Source organism: Podarcis gaigeae, assembly GCF_964106915.1.
Source record: "Podarcis gaigeae genome assembly, chromosome: 2".
NCBI lineage: Eukaryota > Metazoa > Chordata > Lepidosauria > Squamata > Lacertidae > Podarcis > Podarcis gaigeae.
Window position 1 is genome coordinate 1,095,863 of NC_139679.1, and position 20,993 is coordinate 1,116,855.

The window sequence follows — 20,993 nt, forward strand, 5'->3', positions numbered from 1 at the left end:
CCCCCCAGCTTTCCGTATTTCGGAGCCCCCACCCGGACGCGAAGCTCTCGATCTCGGCCAAACGCGCGACCTACCCGGTTCCGGCGCTGGTTTCCCTCTCTGCTCGTCCGCTCTGCCTTCGGCTGCGAAGGAGAGGAGGAGGAGGAGAAGAAGGAGAAGGAGAGGGAGGAGGGGGAAGATGATGGGGTGGGGGTCCCCCCGCTATTGTCTAAAGCTTGCAAGGGGGGTGGAACTGAAAGTGAATACTCCAGACATATCCAGGGGCGCGCCAGGAGGGATGCATGGGCGACCTCCACCCACTTGAACCCCCCCTACTTGTCATTCCTAGGAATCAGGAAGGGAGGGCAGTCCTTCAAAGCCGCCCCTTGCTGCTTCAGGCTGAAGAGCAGTGGACGCTTACTTAGGAGTAAGTCCCTTGGAGAGCAGGGATAAATATTCCCTTTATGGCTTCCCGGTGTGTTTGGAATCAGCAGGCACAGTTTAAGGACTGGGCTTCCACCCTCCTCAGCGGGGACCCTTTCAAACAAGTAAAGACTGTTCTATTGTATTAATTGCATTTGTATCCCAGCCTTTTCTCCAAGGAGCTCCAGGTGGCGCACGTGGTTCTCTGCCTCCTCCTTTAGCCCCCACAACAATCCTGCGAAGTAGGTTAGGCTGAGATGCAGGGCCTGGCCCAAGGTCACTCTGGGAGCCCCCTAGCCCCCTACAAGGCACATGCCCATTAGTTTAGTATTGTTCTCGCTTTGATATTCTGACAGATGGGGTATTGGTTTTATGACTAGGAGGAAAACAATACGGTGGGCAATTCTGGTACCTGGAGCTGTGCCTCCTGATCGCACACAGAGTTATTTCCTTTCCTTCGTGGTGCAGTGGTGAAAGCATTGGACTAGCACTTGGAAGGCCAGCGTTCATCTATGGAACTTGCTGGGTGACCTTGGACTAGTCGCTGCCTCTCAGCCTCACCTACCTCACAAAGTTGTTCTGAGGATAAAAATGAGGAGGAAGAAATTCGTGTACACTGATTTGAGTGCCTTGGAGGAAAGGTGGCGCATGAATGTAGTAAATAAATAGATACTCATTACTTTGGCAGACGATGCTTCCTGATACGATGTGTTGCTCCTAAAATAATCTCTGTGTAGGGAAAGAAGCCACATGCATGCACAACTGTCCTGCAATGTGCACAGCAACCACAATAGCTCTCCCTCCTGCTTAAAATCGTGGAACTTGTAGGCTGTGGCAGGAAGGAACTCCCTCCCCCTAGAGGGGCATCCAACATATTTATTGTATCTTTTTTCATATATGCTCAAGATGCACCTCTTTACCCTTGACAGTTAAGGTGTTTGTTTTGTGAAAGACATCTTTCTACTGAATCAATTCTGTTCTGTTCCACTTGGAAGGTTTTGCACTTTTTGGAATTGCCACTGTTTGGTTTTCACGACTGTATAATATATTATAAGCAGCCCCAGGTCAAAGTTGGGAATATTACTTATTTATTTATACTAGGGGCTGCAGCTTTGGTCCACTCTGCTCGCCAGCTTTGCCTACCTGCCAGCCCCTTTGCAAAGCACCCTTCCTCCACACCTGACTAACTCTACCCCCTCCAGGAGACGACTAAAAGATCAATTTTGGATCAGGATTCGATAGTTTGGGGGGAAATTCCCCAAAGGGAATATATGGGCCATGCCACCACATGTGCAGTATGGACCCGGGTAAATTACACTCCCACCAGCAAATTATTGAAGTATTATAAATATTTTTGTTTAAACGGACTGGGCAAATAATACCAGTGCTGTGCTACTTTTAAAGCATTTTCTCAGGTCTTAACCAAATGGCAAAGTGTTCTGTCCCCCCCACCCCAAATTGTTCATTAAGATTATCTTCTTTTTATGTACTTCTTTTACAAATAAATAACCATAAAAATGCTGCTGCCTGTTTAGAGGCATCTTTCTAATTGTTCAAAAGATTTCTGATTGATCAGTCAAACTGCAGTGCTATAAAATTATTCAAATGTCCACCTATGTGCTTGCGCATCCCATTCATCCCCAGGAATACTTGTCTAAATATAATACAGGAAAGTGCAGACAAGAGATTTACAACATCTGCTTAAAGAAAACCCACTGAGAAGATTATAGACAATTCACCATATGGGCAGTTGATACATATTAGGATGGGATCGTGGGTGTAGCCAGGATTTTTGTTGGGGGGGGGGGGAGAACCTCAGTTTGCTATGTATTTTTGTTGATTTTTATTGACGGGGGCAGCACCCCCCCTGCCCCCTGGCTACACCCATGGATGGGATAGTGATAGTACCACCATCTCAGATTTTAATTCTGAGACAAAGTTAACTTTACTTTCAGTGGCTACCTAAGAACTATAGTCAGGGCCATGTAAAGGACGATCAGAGGAAGAAGGATTTATTGGCACTGAGAGACCGGATGAGAAGTTCTCAGGAGATCAACACATAGCTGTCCTTTTGATAATGTTAACAGTGCTGTGAAAATGACATATTTTGTAAGCATTCACCCTCTGATTAGACATCCATGGCAGCCTATCAGAAACCTATCTGAAAAAATATGTATGTATGTATTTGTATGTATTTTGCTTGTATTTTGTAATAATTATGTTAAATAAAATTTAATTTAAAAAAATCAGAACCTGAAGGGTTTGCATTAGGCCATTATGCACCTTCTTTCAGAGAAAATAAAAGCAAGTGGAAGTATTGACTGGAGTAATTCCTCCCCAGGGCGAATTCTCATGTTGGAATTGTGTGTACTACTGTCAATTAACCTGTAAAGCGACATATTTACTAACCTTGCAGCCAGCACAGGATAAAAATTGAGTCTGAAATCCGAAACACTTCTGCAAGTGAGTAAGCTCCATTTAGTATACAAGAGCTTAGTTCTACGTGAACCTGCCTAGGCCTCCACTGCCTGGCATTTTCCACCTGCCACTCAGCATGTGGAGTTTATTTCATGTGACCCCTGGTATGTAGGGGAAATAAGGAGACCTCTCAAAGCAATAATGGGGAACATAAGAGTAAGATTTAAAAACAAGGACAGGAGCTCCAGACATCAGAAAAGCAGTTTTTGGGAGGAATACCACCACAAGGTACTGAAGTTGCAATCTGACACATGCTTGTCTGGGAGTTTAGTCCAATCTCAGCGGGACTAACATCTCAGCAGTCATGCACACGTTGTGACTTTACTATTTGAGCATTAGAAAAGCTAAATAATGAGAGTGGGCAATTGCTACTCGGGAGATGAGCCTAGCAGGCCATTAGACCTTTCTGTGTGGTATCCAGAAGGTGTAAACAAAGAAACCATACATATTTTTTGTCTTTAGCTTAGAAATAGACATGTCCATTGCATCAGTTTTGAATGAAACTGAGGACTCTATAAAGTAGTATTTGGGAGATTCTTATACTTTTAGACAGTGCTATTTTTCTAGAAAAAGAAGTACCACGAACTTCTCCCTTGTTCTGTTAGAATGGCAATGCCCCCCCCCAAGAGGTGCTGGAGCTGAGCTCTGGTGAGCTCCAGCTGAAAAAAAGCCCTGCTTTTAGAAATCATTAGTTATGTAATTACTGTATTTGGGAAGGCGTTAAGAGAAGGGAGTACATTAGAAAGCGGGTGGGGAAGGTGGCAATCTTGTATATGCCTCCCAAAGAGAAGCAAGCTCCACGGTGCTTTCTGTTTTTTTTTTTAATAATATTAATTTTACAGAATAGAAAAGAAACAGATAAAAGAAAAAAGAATATAAAGTTTTCATAGATCTTTTGTCAAGACTACTGGACTTCCCCACATCCTCCAGACCTTGCATTATTTAAAATACAAACTTCAGCAATTTGTCATCTTGTTTTATAACTTATTGTAACTTTCAGTTTATCATGTTATCAAATTCAAAATGTTGTACACCAATTCTTATGTATTTTAATCAAAACACAATAAAATTATTTCCTGATTCCACCTCAAACTTCTTATACCTTGGTTTTCATTTCACCTAATTGCCATTGCTGGGGTTAGAATTTCCTATAAAGCGCATTTTCTTAACATTCATACAACAACAATAATGTTTTTGTAGATAATCCTTAAATTTTTTCCAGTCCTCTTCCATTGCATCTTCTCCCAAGTCTCGGATTCTGCCAGTCATTTCAGCCAGTTCCATGTAGTCCATCAACTGCGTCTGCCATTCCTCCAGGGTGGGTAAATCTTGTGTCTTCCAATACTTTGCGATGAGGATTCTTGCTGCTGTAGTAGCATACATAAAAAAGGTTCTATCCTTCTTTAACACGTTCTGGTCTACCATGCCCAGAAGAAAGGCCTCCGGTTTCTTAGGTAAGGTATACCTAAATACCTTTTTTAGCTCATTGTAAATCAACTCCCAGAAGGCCTTCACTTTCGGACATGTCCACCAGAGGTGAAAGAATGTCCCTTCCGCCTCCTTACACTTCCAACATTTATTATCAGACAGATGATATATCTTAGCAAGCTTGACTGGGGTCATGTACCACCGGTATATCATTTTCATAATATTTTCCTTTAAGGCACTGCATGCCGTGAATTTCATTCCGGTGTTCCATAACTTTTCCCAGTCTTCAAACATAATGTTGTGCCCAATGTCCTGTGCCCACTTTATCATGGCGGATTTGACTGTCTCATCCTGTGTGTTCCATTTAAGCAGCAAGTTATACATTCTCGAAAGCAATTTATTTTTTGGTTCTAACAATTCTATCTCTAATTTCGATTTTTCCACCTGGAATCCCACCTTTTTGTCCACTTTAAAAACTTCCTGAATTTGGGCATAATGCAACCAATCGCGCACCTTGTATTTTAATTTTTCCAAGCTCTGCAACCTCCAATTGTCTCCAATTTTTTCAATTATCTCCCAATATTTTGGCCAATAGGCCTCCATGTTAAGTCTCTTACGTGCCTTGGCCTCCACCGGTGAAAGCCACCTCGGGGTCTTACTCTCCAGTAAGTCTTTGTATTTCATCCAGACCATAAAAATTGCTCTTCTGACAATATGGTTTTTAAACCGTTTGTGAACTTTAACCTTGTCATACCACAAATATGCATGCCACCCAAACGCGTTATCAAACCCTTCCAGATCTAGGACATCAGTGTTCTCTAGCAAAAACCAATCTTTCATCCAGCAGAAGGCTGCAGATTCATAATATAACCTCAAGTCTGGCAGGGCAAATCCCCCTCTTTCTTTCGCATCAGTTAATATTTTAAACTTTATTCGGGGCTTTTTGCCCTGCCAAACAAACTTAGAAATATCCTTCTGCCACTTTCCAAAACATTCCACCTTGTCCACGATCTGTAGGGCCTGAAACAAAAATAACATTTTCGGCAATACATTCATCTTTATAGCTGCTATTCGGCCTAACAAGGAAAGTTTCAATCTTGACCAAGTTTCCATATCTCTTTTAATTTCGGACCAACATTTCTCGTAATTATCTTTAAATAAATTCAAGTTTTTGGAGGTCAGATATACCCCTAGGTATTTCACTTTTTTAACCACATTTAATTCTGTCTCTTTCTGGAACTCATCTATTTCTGTGGATGCCAAATTTTTTGCTAAAACCTTAGTCTTTTGCTTGTTCAGCTTAAATCCCGCCACTCGACCAAAGTCAGAAATTATTTCTAAAACTCTTTTAGAACTAGAGACTGGCTCCTGTAATGTTAATACCAAGTCATCTGCAAATGCTTTCAATTTATATTGTTTCACTCTGACCTCGATTCCTTGTACCAACCGGTCCTTTCTAATCATGTTCAATAGCACCTCCAGGACTGAGATAAACAATAGAGGTGATAGGGGGCACCCCTGTCGTGTCCCTTTTTCTATTTTAAATTCCTCTGTCACCACATTGTTTACTATCAATTTAGCTTTTTGTTCTGAATAAATTGCTTCTATTCCATTTTCAAACCCCCGTCCCACTCCCATCCCTTCCAAATTTTTCTTCATGAACATCCAAGAAATGTTGTCAAAGGCTTTCTCCGCATCAATAAAGATTAACACCGCTCTAGTGTTAAGATTTGTTTGTAAAAGTTCCAAAATGTCAATGATGTTTCTTGTGTTGTCAAACAAATGCCTACCAGGGAGAAAGCCTGCCTGGTCCTTATGGATCACTTCATTAAGGACTTTTTAAAATCTACTTGCCAAAATGTCCGCAAAAATTTTGTAATCCACATTTAGGAGTGAGATGGGACGATAGTTCTTAAGCTGGGTCTTTTCAGTTTCTAGTTTAGGTATCAATGTGATGAAAGCTTCTTTCCACGTTTCCGGTGCCTTCCTCCCCTCCATAATCTGGTTGCAGACCTCCAACAGAGATTGTATCAAATAGTCTTTCAAAACCTTATAATATTTGGAGGTAAGTCCATCGGGGCCTGGAGATTTGCCTAATTGAAGGTTCTGAATGGCACTTTCAATTTCTTGCTGTGTGATATTACTGTTCAGGATTGTTCTCATTTCCTGGGGTATTTTTTGTAATCCATTGGTTTTAACGAATTGATCCACCTCAAACTCTTTCTGCGGCCCTTGTGCATAAAGTTCTTTGAAGTATCTCTGGAAACACTTTCTAATTTCCTCGGGTTTCTGAACAATTCTCCCTTCAATCTCTAGATTTGTGACTGTATTTAATTTTTGTCTTTTTTTCAACTGCCATGCTAGCAGTTTCCCACACTTATTAGCTGATTCAAAAGATCTTTGTTTCATTTGTTTAATTTTCCATTCCACTTCTTGATTTATCAGTTTCGAATATTGTGCTTGGAAAAATTTCACTTCTCTCAGCACCTCCTTCGACTTAGGCCTAGATCTTAATTTTTTCTCTCCTTCTCTTATTTTCTCCAATATCTTCTCCTTCCTTTCATTCCAGAGTCTTTTCTTTATCGTATTTTGTTGTATTAGGAACCCTCTCATAACTGCTTTACTTGCGTCCCAGATTGTTCTTTTTTCTACCGTAGTATTTAAGTTTATCTCAAAATAGTCCTTTAAAGTTTTTTGGGCCTTCTTAACAATCTCCTGATCTCTTAATAAAGTGTCATTCATTTTCCATCTGAAGGATCCGGTTGTGTTTAATCTCAATTCCACTTTCAGGGCGTTATGGTCGGAGCAGGTTTTTGGGCAGATTTCCACTTTTCTAGTCTTGGGTGCCAGTCCTTTAGATATCCATATTTGGTCGATTCGTGTCCATGACAGATGAGCTTCAGAAAAGAAAGTTCCTTCTTTTCCTAGGGGGTTCTTAACCCTCCATATGTCAATCAAGTCCATATTGTCAGTCATTTCGAAAAAGGTTTTAGGTAGTCTGCCATCCTTCGTTATGTTTGCACTTTGCGACTTATCCATGTGTACAGACACAACTCCATTCATATCTCCCAACATGATAATGTTGTTGTAGTCTAAATAGTCCAGTAAAATCTCATGCAACTTCTTAAAAAATTCCGATTTTCCATCGTTTGGTGCGTAGATTCCTAATATCAAAAATTTTTCTCCTTGTGTTTGAATTTCAATCGCCAGAATTCTGCCTTGTTCATCTTTAAATAAAAATTTTGGTGACAGGCTCTCCTTTGCATATATCACCACTCCTCTTTTCTTAACTTTATCCGAGGAAATAAATTCCTGGCCTAACCTTTTATTGATTAGCACTTTCCTATGGAGCCTTGTCACATGGGTTTCTTGCAGGCAAATAATGTCCAATTGTTCTTTTTTCAAAATATGAAACACTTTTCTTCTTTTTTCCGGAGAGTTTCCGCCATTTATATTCCAACTAAGTAGTTGCAGAGACATCCTGGATCAATTCGTAAGTCTTACAATGGGGTGTCTTGATTTTCCTCCGATCCCGGTGGTGGTAGTACTGGTCCGGCTCCAGGTGTAGGTTCCGGTGGGGGCGGTGGCCAAGAAGCTGCTGCTCCTTTTTGGAGGTCTTCCCCGTGGTCGTATAGGAACTTCTGCTGATCCTCTGGTGTTTTGATTCTTACTTTCCTTCCTTTGTATGTAAATGATAATCCTTGTGGAAACTCCCACCTGTAAAGGATTGCGTTGTATCTCAACAATTTTGTCAGTTCTAAATATGTGGCTCTAAGATCCAAAAGCGGTTTGGGTATGTCTCTGTAAATTTCAGCCTTTTTACCTTGTATCTCCAAAGATTTTTTAAAATGTAGGCCTAGTATCTTGTCTCTTTCTTCCTTTGATCTCAAAATGACCAAACAGTCTCTGGCCTTGTCTTTCTTTACCAATCTACCCAGTCTGAATGCCGTCACGATTTTAAAGTCTTTGTCTTCTTCTACTCCCCAGAATTTGGAAAATAAAAGTGTCAAAAATCCCTCCAAATTACCTTCCTCCAATTCTGGGATGGCCCTCAGCCTGAGATTATTTTCCTTACTTTTCAGTTCCACCATTGACAGGTAGGCTTGCTGTTCCCCTACCCGTCTTTGCAGAGGCCTAACTTCTCCCTTAATCTCATCAACCTTTTTGTTCGCTTGCTCTGCTTTTTGATAGGCTTCCTCAGCTAGTTTATGATTTTCAGCTGTTGCTCCTTGCAAATTCTCAATTGCTTGAGTGTGCTGAGAAACCTTTTCAGTCAATTTACTAATGGAGGATGTTGCTTGGTCAATTTTTGTTGATTGATTGTCTACTTTTTGGTTCAAAATTGCTAGTTGCTCCAAAATTTGTTTCAAAGCTGCTTCAGACCCTCCTGCTGCCATATCTTCTGGAGCAGGCTGTTCGACTTCCACCTCCTGTGCTGTCAGCACAGTTGGAACAGATGATCTACGTTGATGGGTTAAGGTTGTTTGGGTTAGTTGGGCAGATTTCTTTTCTTTTTCTTTAGCTTTAGCTGCTCTTGTTTTCCCTGTGCCGCTCATTCCCCAACAGCCTCTGTTCAAGGTCAAATTGTCTTTTATTCCATGAGAAAGACAAATCCAGAGTGTAAACAATTAACCTCAGAAAGTCCAAACAAAGTGTAGTTCCCAGGCCCCTATGTCTCCACAATCCACTAGGGGGGGTGGCTCACAGTTTCAAGGAAGGAAAGAGTTTTTCCGCCATTAAAGTTCCTATATTCCCTGTGTTGAATCCTTATAGTTCCGAGACAAAAGGAAAGTTCCCAAAGCTTTCTATTTCTTAATGAATAGCCACAAGGTAGCAAGAAAAGTGGCAACAACAATGTTTAAGTGTTGAAACCTCAATACATGTAACAGTTTAAACTCTTGTAACAGTAATCCGCAGTTTGACAGCTCTCTTAAGCACTGGCAGCCCGACGGCTTGGTTGTCCCTTATAAATCCAAAACAAAGGTAAAGCAAGAAAAAAGTTCCAAGAACAAATCCCACAGTTTCGAAAGTAGCTTCTCCTTTATCCTTTAAATAAATCTTTAAATGCACAATAGTTCCACTTTTACGATCTCCTTTAATCTCCTCCGCATTCCTCAGAGTCTTTGCTTTGATCTGTTTAGCAAGATCGGGAGGCGGACTTCCTGTTACTCGCCTCCCGTTTTCGGCCAAATTTCCAATTTTTAAATTTTAGATTCAGATTTTGGTACCCCTTACTCACGGGTATGTTACTGCCAATCCGATGTTTTCAAGAAGAAAGGTCGGCGCTCATCGGCAGCAGCTGCGTGGCTTTGCATCCACGGAAAGAGCGATGAACTCACAGTGCCGCTCCCCCTTTCACGTTCCGGAGCCCCTTACGGGGTCCCTTCTGCGCTTCTGGGGGGGCTTTGGGCACCCGCCGAGTCCCACGGCCACAGGCTCGCTCTGCCTGCGGTTTTTCTTGATGGGTCTCCGCTTTGCCGCAGTGGACGACCCTTTTCCGCGGAGCCCCTCTTCACAGCACGAAGAGGACCGCCATTGCCGTTTCGCGTCGCCTCCGGACGCTCCACGGTGCTTTCTGGCGCTTCCTCTGCGGTGAGTGTGCCCAGGGTTGAAGCCTAACTTGTATATGAAACTACAAGAGCTAAGATACTGGGTCTGAGACTGTATAATAAAACCTGTATTTGTGTTTTTGTAAAATAATGCAATTAATGTAAGACAATCTGATATGATAGTTTTCCTGTTTATGTGCTGTGTCCTTTTAAAACGTCACCTGGTTTTATTCTCTCTGCTGGAAAAGTTTAGGTTAAAAGTTATTTTATGAAGTTGAATTTTACTATTTACTGTTTGTGTCTCACTCAGAGAACATTATCAGGCAGCCTGATACCAATATAGTAATTACATGCATAATACAAAACTAAAAACATAGAAGCTGTTCAATTAGCCCCTTTGTAAAGGGCTGCATTTGACGTGTGTGCTTGATTGACGGGGTGGAATGAATGGCAGGGCTACTTTGAGAGAACTTTGGTGGAGAAAAGAGAGAAATGAACCTGGAACTCTGTGCTTGCTTGAAAGGATGCCAGCAGATAACCAGAGAAAAATATCATTTTATTCAGGACTAATAACAAAACAGCAGTTTTCTAGACTAGAAGGAGATAGCTATGATGAAGATTGGTTTTTTAAATAATAAATAAGACTTTAAAAACCCCAAACATGTATTCATACATGACATTGGGTTAAGCATGTTTCACACCATAATTGTAAAGCACATTTGAAGCACATTCTTTCCCTTAAAGAATTCTGGGAACTGTATGTTGGGTGTAGTGAAGGGTTAACCTTCTGTGTCTCGAGACTGAGGGGATGGGCTTACAAGGGAAGTAAGCCAGGACGTGAGGAAAGCAGTTTTGGAATGCTATGTGCTGAGTGAAAATTGAAAGCCGTTTGGAGGACTTCCGGTCAGCGCCAGCGATTAATGGCGGATTTCCCTCTGAGCTCCAGAGGGAGTCTGCTCCGCGGGTTCGGGTCCTGCCGCTATGGCGAAGCGGGGACCCCCAAAAATCACAGGCGGTGAAGCCTGTGAACGAGGAGACTCGGCGGGCACCTTTTGCGCCCGTGAAGGAGCCTTTTTAAAGGCTCCGGAACAGCAGCGGGTGAGCGGCGCAGTGCTGAGAGTTGTTTACCCAGTCCGTGGAGTGAAGCCGCATCGCCATTATCGGAGAGCGCTGATTTCTTCCTGAGAATTGGACTTAAAAGCAACTACTCGTGAGTAGGATTAAAGGATTAATTGAAGCTAAATTTTGATGAATTTTGGCACCGAAACGGGAAAGGTATAAAAAGGAAGTCTTCCTTTCCGTTCTGCAGATAGATTAAAGCAAAGAGACTGCTAAGCTGTAACTTTTGGAGAATTTTTCTTTGGATAAGAGCAAATCCACCGTTAAAAAAGTAGACCTCCCATCTGCAGGAGCGGTGGGGGAGGAATTTGTACCTTATATACCTGCATGAAAAGAAGAGAATAAAAATACATCCGCTGTTTTAAACCCTGGGGACGGACTGTCTTGACAGGGAAGCCTGTTTGTGGGCTGTCAGCACGTTAAGGTAAAGTTTTTGGAAGTGACTTTTGAGCTAACTCTGTGAAAAGATATAGTGTCTCTGGACTGTCTTTGGACTGTGTAACATTTAAAATAATTCTAAAGGCAATTGAAACTGTGGCTTCTTAGGAGATATAGGGGATTTTTAAAGAATACTTTTGTTTCAAAAATTGTAAGGTGAAGTTGGAAACTTCTCCCCCTAGAGGAGACTTTGTTGCAACAATAACAACTGAGCCACTAGCTGCTGAGCCACTGTAAATTTCCTATTCAAAACAATTTTACAGGCGTGAGACTGACCTTGGCTTGGCATGAGAGTGTTATGGCAGATGGTAAAGGGAAAGTAGAGCTACAGGAAAAAGGTCTTAGATCCGGCAGACAATACAAGACTGATATTTTACAACAAAGAAGGGCCTCAACATCCGGAGGCACAGGAGCAGCTGCTGCCTCGCAAATAAAATCAAAAACTATGACATCTGAAGACGCATTGGCAAAGGCACTTGGCAAAATTAATGAATCTTTGGAATATTTAATGAAACAAGGGGCAGAGACAAGTAAACAAGTTGCAGAAACTAATAAACAGGTAGCTGAGATCTCAGCAAAAATTGATTTAAATACTACAAGCATAAATGAATTGGGAAAGAAGGTGAATTCTAATACACAGATGATAAAAAAACTTTTAGAGGAATCGGCTACAACTCGACAGATTGCAGAGGAGGCAAAGGAAATTGCAACTCTCACTCAGGAGAAGATACCACCGGTCGTTAAGAAATTGGAGGACCATGATCTGACACTGTCCATGATTGATTTGCAAAGAAAAGAGAGGAATTTAAGAATCAGAGCAGTACCTGAAAGTGAGAAGGATAATTTGGTGGACTTTCTTACAAAAGAATTTTCGGACTTTTGGCAACAGGGCCTGGAGAAGGAAGAATTCAAGATAGTGAGTGCATTTAGACTCGGCACAAGACAAAGAAGGAATAAGGCAAGAGACTGTTTGATAACTTTAAGATCAAAAGAAGAAAGAGACAAAATTCTGAATTTGCACTACCAAAAAACACTGGAAATTGAAAATTCTCAAGTAGAGATCTTCAAGGATATACTGAAACATATTTTGGATGTAAGAACCTACTACAGAGATCTGGTTGTTTTACTGAAAAGAAACAGCATACTTTTCAGGTGGGAATTTCCTCAAGGCCTATCCTTTAAATACAAAGGAAGGAAAATAAGAATAAGGACAGTGAGTGATAAAGACAAGTTTTTGAGAGACCATGAAGAGGATCTTCAGAAAGAGGCGGAATCTGGAGAGGAACCAATTTCATCAGGAAAAGGAATACTGGACATAGCAAACTTATCATTTGGATTGCAACCACCGACAGAAGAAGAACAACTACTTGGAGCAGTAGGAGGGAAAAGTAAATAATTCCATCATGGCTCTGCAACTTCTAAGCTGGAATTGTAACGGCTTGAACATACCCCGGAAGAGAAAAAGTGTTTTTCATATATTAAAGAAAGAACATTTGGACTTGATTTGTTTACAAGAGACTCATGTGATGAGGTCACACAGGAAAATACTTATTAATAAAAGATTGGGACAAGAATTCATTTCATCTGACAGAGTAAAAAAAAGAGGAGTGGTGATATATGCAAAGGAAAGATTGCTGCCGAAGTTAATTTTTAAAGATGAACAAGGAAGATTCTTGGCAATTGAAATTCAAGTTCAAGGAGAGAAATTTTTGATTGTAAGAATTTATGCACCGAATGAGGGGAAATCTGAATTTTTTAAGAAGTTGCATGAGACTTTGTTGGATTATCTGGACTATAATTTAATTCTGATGGGAGACATGAATGGAGTAGTTTCTACAAATATGGACAAAGCACAAAGACAGGTAGTCACTAAAGATGGAAGACTACCAAAAACATTCTTTGAAATGACTGACAATATGGATTTGGTTGACATTTGGAGAACAAAAAACCCTCTTGAGAGAGAGGGAACCTTCTTTTCTGAAGCCAAAATGACATGGACTAGAATTGACCAAATATGGGTTACTAGAGGAATGGCACCAAAGATAAAAAAAGTTGAAATCTGCCCAAAAACTTGCTCCGACCATAATGCCGTAAAGATGGAGATGAAGCAAATAACAGCTGGTTCCTTCAGATGGAGGATGAATGACACCTTATTTAGAGATGAAGAAGTGTACAAAAAGGCCCAAAAAACCTTGAGAGACTATTTTGAAATAAACATGAAGACCAATGTTGAAAAAAGAGTAATCTGGGACGCAAGCAAAGCCGTTACGAGAGGGTTTTTGATACAACAAAATGCAATAAAGAAGAGAAGCCAAAACGAGAAAAAAGACAAAATCTTGGAGAAGATAAAAGAGGGGGGAAAGAAATTAAGAGCGAAACCAAAGTCTAAAGAGGCTTTGAGATAAATTAAGTTATACCAAACACAATATATGGAATTGATGAATCAAGAAATAGAATGGAAAATTAAACAAATGAGACGAAAGACTTTTGAATCAGCAGATAAATGTGGCAAATTACTGGCTTGGCAAATGAGGAAAAGACAAAAATTAAATACGGTTACAAATTTAGAAGTGGAAGGAAAGAACATTTATAATCCAATTGAGATTAGAAACTGCTTCCAGAGATACTTTTAACAACTATATTCACAAGGGCCGCAGAAAGAATTGGACATAGAACAATTTCTTGAGAAAAATGGATTTAAAAAATCTCTCATGAAAGTAAAATAGTTTTGAATCAGAAAATAACTGAACAGGAAATAGAAGGTGCCATTCAAAACATGCAATTGGGCAAATCTCCGGGACCGGATGGGCTGACTTCCAGATATTATAAAGCTTTGAAGGAGTGGTTATTACAACCTTTGAAGGAAGTCTGCAATGAAATTTTGGAGGGGAAAAGAGCACCAGAATCGTGGAAAGAGGCTTATATTACACTTATACCAAAGACAGAGACTGAAAAGACTCAACTTAAGAACTACCGCCCTATCTCGTTATTAAATGTGGATTACAAAATCTTTGCTGACATTTTGGCTAAGAGACTGAAAAAAGTTTTGATGGAGGAGATTCATAGAGACCAAGCGGGCTTTCTCCCAAGAAGACATTTGTCAGATAACGTAAGGAATATAATTGACATTTTGGAAAAATTAGAAGTGAATATAAACACTAAAGCAGTTTTGATATTTGTGGACGCGGAGAAAGCCTTTGACAATATTTTTTGGAGTTTTATGAGGAAATTCTTAGATTGCAATGCATGTAAACAGGCGAAAATTGTGACATGCTCCTATCCAAAGTCAGAGAGGCAGACCACACAACCCTTTGAATTAATTCATGCAGATTTGTGTGGCCCCATGTCAGTTGAGTCACTGGGAGGATCAAAGTATTCTCTGCTTCTAGTTGATGATTTCTTGAGGTCTGCCTCGACCTTTGCCCTTAAAAAGAAAGGGGAGGCGGCTAAAATGATCAGGGATTGGATCACCGCAGTTGAGGTAACCTTTTCCACCAAAGTTCGTGGCTTTCAAAGTGATAGAGGTTCTGAATTCACTGGTTCTGCTTTACAGGATTTCTTTAGGGAGAAGGGGATTAGCCACAGATTGACCGCTCCTTACTCTCCGCAACAGAATGGGGTCGCAGAGAGAAAGAACAGGACGGTGGAGGAAGCTGTGTCTGCGATCCTGTGGGACGCAGGGCTACCCCAAAAATATTGGTCTGAGGCCTGGAGATTTGTGGTTCTTACGCAGAACAGAGTGTACAACTCTAGTGTAGGAAATACGCTGTATTTCTTGCTGCATGGAAAGAAGCCTAAGGTACACTACCTCCGTGTGTTTGGTTGTGAGGCTTGGGTGCTTATTCCAAAGGCTCTATGCAAGAAAGGTGAGCCAAGATCTAAAAGAATGATCTTTGTAGGGTATGAGCCTGGCTCAAAGGCCTGGCGGTTTGCGTACCCAAGTGGAAACCAGTCAAGGTTGGTTATCAGCAATAGCGCTGAGTTCTGTGAACAAGCCGGTTGGAGACGTCTGCACGCTAATCCAGACGTGATTTCACAGCCGTTCTATGACTCAGATGTTGAGGAGGAAGAGGAACTTGTTGCTGGGGACCATGGTCCAGAGCAACAGGATCCACCACAGGGACAGAGTCCAAGGCAGGGACAGCTCAGGATCCCTCAGAGGGGGGAACACCTGGAACCTAGAACACCTCCTCAGGCAAGTGTCAAGTCTGAGCCAAAGAGTGAGTCTTCTTCACCTGCTGGACCAGCTGTAAGGCCCAAGAGGCGCAGCAGGTCAGAGGGGGAAGACACTGAAGTTGAGGATGATTTAGCTGGACCCAGTGAAGCAGCAGGGTCACCAGGATTCACACTGAGGAGATCAGCGAGGACAAGGAGGCCTCCTGATCGGTACGACGTGTCAGGCGTCTGGGTAGGTTCAGCCAGGTGTGAACCTGAATCCTTCGAGGATATTCAGAGTTTACCTGAGGAAGAAGCAGGCAAGTGGCACAGGGCAATGAACAAAGAGATGAAGTCCATGAAAGATCTAGGTGTGTTCTCACTCACAGAGTTGCCACCGGGAAAGCAGGCTGTGAGTTGCAGGTGGGTTTACCGCTTGAAACCCACTGACGCTGGAGAGCCACAGTATAAAGCTAGATTAGTTGCTTGAGGATTCACTCAGAGAAAGGAAATACACTTCACGGAGGTGTATTCGCCAACGTCACGAGCGGAGACTCTGAGAACGCTTTTAGCTTGTGCAGCACAGAGAGGCTGGAAGCTAAACCACTTTGATGTGGATGTTGCCTACCTTAACTCAGATCTCCAGGAGGCCAGCTAGTGGTGAAGTTTGTGAACTGGAGCATTGGAAGGGACCTTGAGGGTCAGTAGCCCAACCCCCTGCAAGGCCGGATCTTAACTAAAGCTTCCATGACAGATGCATATTGAATGTTCTTGTAGCAGAGGCCAGACCTAAGTGGTGGGCGGCAAGCACAGACTCCTGGATCCTCCCTCTTGGCTGAAGAGCTGCAAAGTGGCATTATGGGTGATTTGCAAGAGAGAAACACTGCAGTGAATGGAAGGGGAATGGGTTGACAGCTTCCTTAATGTGTGACCCTGGAATTCTGGATCCCCCATCACACAAACTGATGCCAAAGTTTAGTGCTAGTTTACCCTAGGAGACCAAGTCCAGTATACCTCTTTTCATAAGTAGCTAATTTCTGAATTTAACTTTTTATATGGTTTTATGTATAATAGTTGTAAAATAAATGTTATAAATAAATAAGATAAATGTAACAAACACCATGTGCTCAACGGATAGAAAATTTCACTGAAATCTTCTCTCCCCTATGATAATTTTCTATTGCCATTTCTTTTCCCAGTTTACGGAGCATGATAAAAAGCAATAACAAATCTTCAGCCCTGCGCTATTGGTAATGCCACTCCATTGATCAAATTAAAATGTTGCCTACACAAGCTTGCTAGTGGCTTCTGAATGCACAGAAGATTGTGGCTCTGTTTCTTTCAGTTGCCTGGGGGTGGGGTGGGGGGCTGATTCAGATGGAAACCACTTGGGGATGGAACTTTAAGCCATTCCCCAAAAGGTGCTTATTGCACTAGTGGACAAAACCTGCAGGTAATGTATGGCTACCTTTAAGTCTTCTGCCTGAGACACAAAAGATACCAGGGTGAGCGGCTGGTTAATTAATCAAGAAAATGTTGTAAAGTGGGCAGGGTGGGGGGAATGAGATTGTATATGGCACAATCTTTGTGCAAAATACTTGCTCATGGACCACATACCTACTGTGAAATAGTCTCCACCTCCCTGAATGTAAGTGAAACAGCTGGATGTTGTTGGCATCAGCAGCGAGCCGTTGGCCGTCTCTTCCAGGGGTTCTCAAATGCTGGTCTGAGCTTCATATAGATGACCCATGGCAGGCCAGCAAAAAACACAACCCAAATTCTATTCAAATTGTAAAACAATTAAGTACAGTATAAGAAATTAAAGGAGCAATAAATATGCAAGTAAAATCATATAGCTTCTAGCAGAGTGCTTTACAATTGCCACAATAGGCAGAAAAAAACCCTTAAGTGGTCCACCAAGACCCACCGCAATTTTCAAGGGGTCTGTGGGAGAAGATGTTTGGGAATCACTAGGTTTAATACATGATTCCAGGCGGAGGGCCTCTGGATTTTCACCATTCCATAGGCAAATTCAAATATAAGTATCTGTTTAGAGAAAAACATCCTCCCTGAAATCTTCTCAAAGGAATTTGATTTGTGCAGCGCAAGCCCAAATACTATGAACTGGCAGATAAGACAGAATCACCAGGAAGGTTAACCTTGATTTCCTCATTGAGGAGCTTTTGCCTTTCAAAAGAAGGCATTCTCTCAAGTACTGACTTAATTATTTTTAAAACGTGCCAGATACTTTTTCGGACATTGGGTCCACAAGCGTACACTAACTACTTTTGAAATATAAGCAGTGGATTATTGAAAGATTTAATGGTAGTGAAGTTTAGATAATAAAATCATATATATTGTGAAACAGCTAATAAAAAGAAGTGTCAGGACTGCCTGACAAGAAGTAAAAAAAATATATATCAGGAAAGGAGGGGTGTGGAGAAATTTTTTTTTGTATATGATGATAAATGTTTTGGAATATTTTTGGAGATGTAATAAAAAATATTTTTAAAAAACAATGCCTGCATTCTGCCCCTGAGCTAAGTCTTTTCCTCACCCTCCTCTGGCAGTGGAAACTCAAGAGATCTCCCCAATTTAGTTCTGTTCCTGTCCCCCAGACAATTAGATCCAAAAGCTCCCAGTGGATCTTGGAGAGACATTTACTTTCCTTGCTCATTTGAAGCTGTTTCTGCAACTTGCTCACTTTCAAAGAAAGCTTCAACCCTAAAATTGCAAGAAGAGATATAAGCAAGCACCTGGCATTATGTGTTATTATAAAATTAATATTAAAAGGGTAATTTGTGGCAAAATGGCACATTTCCTATTGGGTCACAATCCTAGCATGCAGAAGTTTTACTCAACAAAAGATGGTTATAACTTATATCTTAGAATTAGGCAGCAATGCACAATTCTATGCACACTTTCAGTCCTCTCACTAAGCTTGGCAGCTTAGTTGGACTCGATGGCCCTTGTGGTCTCTTCCAACTCTATGATTCTATGATTCTAAACCTCCCTCTAATGTCTGGAGTACATTCACGCAGTACTTAAATTAAGGTTTGTTTGTTTTTTAAGTTACCTTTCAGATTTTTGATTAGGGATGATGATGTTGTTGAACTCCCATCATCCTTGACTGTTGGTTTTGCTTCCTCGGGCTGATGGGAGTTGGAGTCTAACAACTGGATAGCCACACATTCCCAGTCCCTCATCTAAATGAACAGAGCACCACTCTGATCTGCAGCCAACGGGCTTTTGCTTGTATCATGCCACTATTTCATGCTCACCTTCTCATAGATTACTCTGATTTTGTTGGGTTAAACACCAGTAGTGAGTGTACGCTTTGTTTTGCACATTTCTTACCCAATATAGATCTGGCTCATCAGGGGTAGACGTTGGTAATCTTTTGTAATATGGTGTCCTGTGTGAGGTCAAAATTTGGTGCCCCCCAAGTGGATCCTCTCAGTTATGGATCTTCTCCGTGTGACACTCTGTGCAGGGAAACCGCCTGTACCTCCTTAAATCTGGCTTATTGTGGGAATAAAGCCTGACAATCTCCTGTCTGCTTTGTCCAGTTTGAGAGGCATTGCTGTTAGGCATCAAGATTGGTCTTGGAGCACAATCTGCTGCCAGTTATGGTGCTGCCTCGAAGTTCTTCTGCCCCCTGCAGGCCTCAACATAGTACTGCACCAAGGTGGCAGCAGGAAGGCAACTGAGGTGTAGCTCATCTTGCAACTTGCTCAGTTGTGAGTCTTCTTTCAATACCAATGTGGTAATGGAGAAATGTGCAGTGTTGCTGGTTCAGAAGGGACAAGAGGGCCACAGAGATGTTCAAGAATGCCCCCCTCCTTTGCAGTGGGGTGATCTATGTCAGAGCCAAGGTACAAAGGGAAAGGATTCACCTCCCTCCCCTTGTGTCATGGTCCCAATCCAAAGCAGCCCCCTCTGCAGTTGCTATTCAGATAACCAAACCAGATATGTGAAGTTAGGGCTGCCGTACGTCCAGATCTTCCCACACATTAATGGGATTTGAAAGGAATTGATGTCCTGGGGGGAATTTCCAAAAGGTGGCGAGCTTTGTCCTGGATCTTAGGCAAGTCAGTTGAAAAATCACATTTTGGGGGGCATTTTTGGTTCAACAACTTCCGGGTTTTTCTTAAAACTTTTTGAAATGTGGCAGCCCTGTAAGTGCCTTCCTGGGTTTGATGCAACTCATTGTCTAGTCCTTTTTTGCTACCAGACTCTAGTTCAGTTAGAACCAGTCTCTGGCCATTGGCTGTGCTTCTGCTGTCCCCTAGTGGAGCAAAACGTTCTGTCGAGGATGGATAGCTTTCCTGCATTCAAGCGTTTAAATGATCATTCAGAGCATGAATACCCAGGAAAGCAGATCTCCATTTCCACTGGGGGGCAATGGAATCTATCTTTCAAAAGAGGAAAAGGAGAAGAATACAGAGGGAAAGAGGGGTCCATGTTACAAGTTTGTATGAGGCTCAGAGGAGTCATGCCTGGGCATTGCCCATTACCCTCCAGGACTCATTTATTTACTGTATTTGGCAGCTGCCTAATAACAGTCATTCCTTGTGTAACATACATGAAATATTGGCATACCCAAAGATGCAGAGTTCCCTCTCCACAGTGGTGTGTCATGTGGAGGAGATGGAGGAGAAATGTGACTTGGCAGGCATTTCAAGAGAAATCTATCAAATCCACACTTTCCAAAGTAATATGAGAACCCAAACACTGCTATCTTTCAAAATTTGCATTTATCTGGATTTTGTGATTCAGTTCTTCAAACTATGTTTGCAAAAGTGTAAGTGTGCATAAAAATGAAGACACTCATGAAAAGAAGTTAAAGAAGCATATAAAAACACATTATATTAGGGAAAATAGCATGGGCTTGTAATATGCCCAGAAAATTGAAAACTTTATCAGGAGATGAAATGTGCAATAAATCTCTAGTCCCTTGCTGTGGTTGTTTTCTAGAAAAGCTAGGAGAAATCTAGTCATTTTTCTACCACTGACTTCAGAGGTGACATTCCTTTTAAAAGGAACTTTTAGACAATTCTCTTGCACTGAAATAAATTACATAATGTAACGATGTAAGTTTCAGCCATAGCAGATAGCAAGATGGATAGCATAGGTTTTGGCAGAAGCAAAACTGTAGCTGAATGGAAACAGTGATGATTGCCATAAACACAGGATAGGACAGGAATTGCTGCTTCCTTGCACCCTTCGTATACCTACTCAGACTGTAGTTCAGCAGTATAAAACAGCACAAGGTTTTCTTTAGTTCTCCAGAACTCTTCATCCAGCTAGTTAGTAAACTAAGCAAGGGGATGCAAGAGAAAAAATTGGCTGATGGTAACACCATGGAAGTCTCAAGACAGTGAGTAGAATTCAATGTTTTGCTAAGTTGATCTTTCCATCAGC

The 20,993-nt window shown here is 41.6% G+C and overlaps 2 protein-coding genes across 4 annotated transcripts in view; one reads left to right on the forward strand and one right to left on the reverse strand.

The window, feature by feature from the left end:
* Positions 1 to 103, reverse strand: part of LOC310840063 (LIM/homeobox protein LMX-1.2-like) — an 86,547-nt gene extending 86,444 nt beyond the window's left edge. For both annotated transcript variants that reach the window (XM_083729239.1, XM_083729238.1), the window contains exon 1: positions 75 to 103. The gene's annotated coding sequence lies outside the window, so the exon portion shown is untranslated. The remainder of the gene's footprint in view (positions 1 to 74) is intronic.
* Positions 1 to 20,993, forward strand: part of LOC310840067 (uncharacterized protein) — a 437,006-nt gene that overhangs the window by 156,057 nt on the left and 259,956 nt on the right. The gene's annotated exons all lie outside the window — the stretch shown is intronic.